The 4718-nt window shown below is 33.4% G+C and overlaps 1 non-coding gene across 1 annotated transcript; it reads right to left on the reverse strand.

The window, feature by feature from the left end:
- Positions 1–4155: 4155 nt before the first annotated feature.
- On the reverse strand, positions 4156–4262 carry LOC133793051 (small nucleolar RNA R71). Its single transcript, XR_009874514.1, has one exon. It is a non-coding gene; the product is annotated as a small nucleolar RNA R71 (small nucleolar RNA).
- Between the last annotated feature and the right edge of the window lie 456 nt (positions 4263–4718).

Genomic DNA, 4718 nt, shown 5'->3' on the forward strand with positions numbered 1-4718 from the left:
CACAGACTTCAGAAACTCAGCAAAGACAATCAAACCTTCAAATCTTAAAGCTTAGAATTTCATACCTTTAATGGGAATTCGATTTCAAGAAAACCTCTACACCTCCTTAGCTTGCTCTTCCTCAACCTTTGGCCTGAATTACCTAAAGTTCCCATCAAATCCGGCTTATGCACCATAGGTCAAAAACTAAAACCAGAAACTGAAGAAGCTACAAAGTCTTACCTCAAGTGATGGTATGTTCTTGCTAAACCCCTGCCAATTCTTCAAGCCTAGCTTAGGATCCTTGATGCTCAGCCTAGCCTAGCTCTCCTATGAGCTTTGCTCCAAGAAAACCCAAGAAAATGGTGAGAGAACCACAAACCGACCCTAGAGAAAACAACTCTGTTTTCCTCCCTTTCTTTTTCTTTCTTTTCCTTCTTTTCTTTCTTTCCTCAGACTTCTATATTATTCTACAACTTCTACTAACATAAAGCCTCAGTTTTGCCTATCTCTATCTGCCAAATGACCACAATACCCTTCCCTTTAATCCACTAAAGGGCATTTTGGTCATTTCACCCAATTCCTGCTAGTTCCTCAAGTGTCTCTAATATTTTCCGCTTACTTCCCGATACCTAATTAATCACCAATTATATTCCTCGATATCAAAATAGACCCCAATATATTCTCTAAATTCCCATTTATACCCCCAAGCTCGCTCCGAGCCGGGTATAAATCCCCACCGTGACTTTTCCGCTAAACCGTTCACTAGGATCGTCTTGAGTCACAGATCACAGATATATCAACATAATAATGTGGTCTCAACAATTATCACATACATGTATACAGTTATGCCCATAATGACCAAAATTACGATTATGCCCTTCTAACCTAGTCAGGGCCTACATGCATACTAATACACATAGTCATGCATCTCAAATATTCAAATAGTCATATAACATGCTTTAAATCATAATCATGCATTTTACTCATTAAAGTCACACATAATTCCCATTGCGCCCTCCAGGCACACTAATCAAGGCCCTTAAGCCTTATTAGCGAATTTGGGTCGTTACACTTAATATGACTCATTTTATAAATTGAAATTATTTGATTATGATTTAATTTATTTTGAAGGAAAATTATTGATTTAAAGGTGCTTGAAGTAGAAAAATAAAGAAAATAAATTAAAGTTGTGGTGATAGGAGAGCTATGGCCTTTTTGAAGAGATTAGCAAGGAATTTGGGCATTTTTCAAGGACCCATTTCTCCCAGGCCCGAAGTCCTAGGCCCAACCGTGGGCCCGCCTCTCCTGTGTACTCCTTCGGCCCAACTGCATGAGCCCTTAGCAGCTTGGCCCATTTCCCCCAGGCCCAAAGTCCTCTCAGCTGCCACTCCATCGACCCACTCGCTTGGGCCCGTCTCCAGCACCCCACAGGCCCGTGCCTCCCTTGGTCCCAGCACCAGCCGAGCCCACCCAACCTTCCCAGCCAACCCTTTCGGCCCAACCTTCCAGCCCACCTGACTCAGTTGCCACAGCCGCCTGCCCAGCCACCCAACCAGCCACTAACCCTCTTGAGCCCACAATGTATTTTTGTCACCTATGTCCAAAAATGCCAACCTTTTACCCAATTTTTCCACATATTTCACCACAGAAATCATCATACACCCTATAATTTACCTCTACATGCCATATTTACTTTGTTTAATTAATTTAATAAATTTAATTCATTTAAGTTGATTATTTTAATGCTCTCATTTTGGCTAAAATATATGGAATTTCATGACCATTTTAGGGTGCTTAATTTTTGGGTTACCATCTTCTTTCTACCATTTTCTCTCTTCCATTTTGGTGTTTTTCAAGAGCATTTTCAAGTATGTATTTTATTTATTTTGTAATTTCTATTCTAGTTATGTGCTTCTAATCTTTTTCACAAGATTATTAAGATCATGATGAAGCAACTTGTAACTAGATAATATTTATGTTGTATGTTAATTTCCCTTGTAATGCAACAAAGTTTATGGATTTTTCTTCTTCATATATGTCTTTCATCTTTAATATCTCATATTTTGGATTGTTAGATAATATGCACTTTTTTCTTCATTTTGCAAAACATAATATTCTTTGTGTAAGATGTGTCATTAAATTGTACACATCCAATGCTTAGAACAAAAATATTATGTTTTGCCTTATAAATAATGTTATTCGATATTTTGTTGTTTCATTAGGTTGATTCACATTAGATACTTTGAAATTATACTTTTTGAAAAGTGAAGAAAAATCCTGTCTTTTTAGAAGTAATTTGTGCTTAAAATTATAAATCTATTTGGAAAATGATAGTTTGACTTATTTTAACTATCACTAAAACTTGGGAATCAATATACTAATAAGTATTATTAAACTTACATTTTTTGGATTCTAGTATCTTAATAATCTTTCTTTTAACACTTATTTTCAAATCATTATTGGTTTATTTTTATTCTCTTAAATAGCTTTATTTTCAATCTTTTATTTTATGTTCATAACATTAAAACTCATCAATCTTTGGAGCTAGGTTAGAATTTATTAATTTTGGTTTAAAATAGTTTTCTTTTTTATTTTAGACAACTCCTTTGGGTTCGACATCCTTGCTTACACGATCACTATACTTCATATACGATTCGTGCGCTTGCGAGTTATAAATTTTTAAAACATACCCGTTTTAGGTCCATCAAGTTTTTGGCGCTGTTGCCGAAGAGTTGCAAGAAAAAAAAACGAATTTTTTCTCAAGGTCAGTGAATTCTTCTACTAGTTATTTAAAAGTTTGCATAATTTTTTTATATATACAAAAATATAAAAAAATATACATATATTTAAAACTATAAAAACTAAAAAAAAGGGATAAAAAGAAAATTTGAGACGGTTCTACCACCCATAAAAAACTTACTTATATATTTATATCTATTGTTTTTTTTAGTTGACAACACTTGTGCTTCCTTTCTATTTTTTGAATTTTTATAGTTGACGACACTTGTGCCTCCTATCTATCTTTTTAATTTTTATAGTTGATGGCACTTGTGCCTCCTAATTTTGTTGTAATTTTGTTATAGTTTTTATTCCTTGTATTTCTTTGTTAGTTGACGATACTTGTGCCTCCTAACCTTTGTTGTAACTTTCTTTATTTATCTTGTTGTAGTTTTTATTTTATTTTATTTTTGCAAGTTACTAGCTGATGGCAATTTTGCCTCCTAGTATTTTATATTATGTTTTAGTTGATGGCACTTGTGCCTCCTAATTTTTACCTTATTTTTGTTATGGTTGATGGCATGCTATGCCTCCCTACTCTTGCCTAATTTTTATAGTCTTATTTAATTTTACCTTATTTTCCTTTGTTATTTATCATAATAGTGTGTAATTGTGAAAAATACTTGAAAAAAAAGAGAAACCTAAATCTTGTCCTTTCACCATAAACAATTTTTGCTTAAAGGAAATTTTAACAAAATTCCCAATCCGCCTCCACTAATTAACCTCGGGGAGTTTTTAGTACTGTGCGAGTAAGTGGAATCAAATAGGCTTGGGGACAAGTGAACCATAAAAATTATATTGTTGTCTCTAAAAAAAAATTCTAAGTATGCTCTGTGGTTGCGGTTTTTATTGATCTTCCACATCAGAAAATTGTTTGTTTGAGATTATCTCTATTGCTTTGTGAAAATTGTATGCATCATTAGGAACGTAACTCTAAAAATCGATTAGTAAAAACACGTTTATCTTTGTTTGAGATTGAAAGTGTTAGCAAAAATTTGAGCATCATGGAGCCAATTGCTAATCCTGTTGATGAAAATGTTGTGCCTGAAAAAACTTTGCTTGAATATTGTGCACCTATTTCATCTAATACTCCTTCATGTATTGTTTTTCCTACAAATTTTGCTACTCATTTTGAGCTTAAACCATCAATCATTCAATTGTTGCCATCTTTTTATGGGTTAGATAGAGAGGATCCTTACATGCATGTCAAAGATTTCTTAGAAATTTGCTCAACATTTAAATTTCAAAATTTTTCTGAAGTGTCGGTCAAACTAAGACTATTCCATTTTTCATTAAAAGACAAATCAAAAGCTTGGTTAAATTCCCTTCCCACATACATGAGATCAACTTTATAATGAATTCTTGCTGAATTTTTTTCCTATGTCTAAAACTAATAGTCTAAGGAGAGAAATCTCTGAGTTTTTTCAAAAAGATAATGAAGAGTTTTATGAATATTGGGAAAGATTTAAAGATTTATTATTAAAATATCCTCATCATGGTTTTGAAAAATGGAGACTTGTAAAATATTTTTATGATGGTTTGACTCCCTCTAATCATCAAATGATTCAATCTATGCATACCAGAATTTTTTTAAAATTTCAAGGACAAGAGGCTTGGGATGCCCTTGAAGATTTATTTGTCAATTCACAACAATGGAATTATTTTGATCCTAGGTCTAGGTAAACTAATTCACCAAAAAGAGGAGGAAGGTATGAATTAAAAAATGAATTAGACTTATCCTTAGACAAATTAGCGAGAAAAGTAGAAGCTTTAGCCATAAGCCAAACTATAAATTCTCCAATACAACCAAGAAAAGATGTTTGTTCTATATGTTCTAGTCCTTGCCATAATGCCCAATTACGTCCTTCCTACCAAGAAGCCTTTTCTGAGGAGGCCAATGCTCTTCATGCTTATAGGAAACCAAATGATAGCCCATTTTCATCCACTTATAATCCAAA

This window comes from Humulus lupulus, chromosome 7 (assembly GCF_963169125.1).
Source record: "Humulus lupulus chromosome 7, drHumLupu1.1, whole genome shotgun sequence".
NCBI classification, from domain to species: Eukaryota; Viridiplantae; Streptophyta; class Magnoliopsida; order Rosales; family Cannabaceae; genus Humulus; species Humulus lupulus.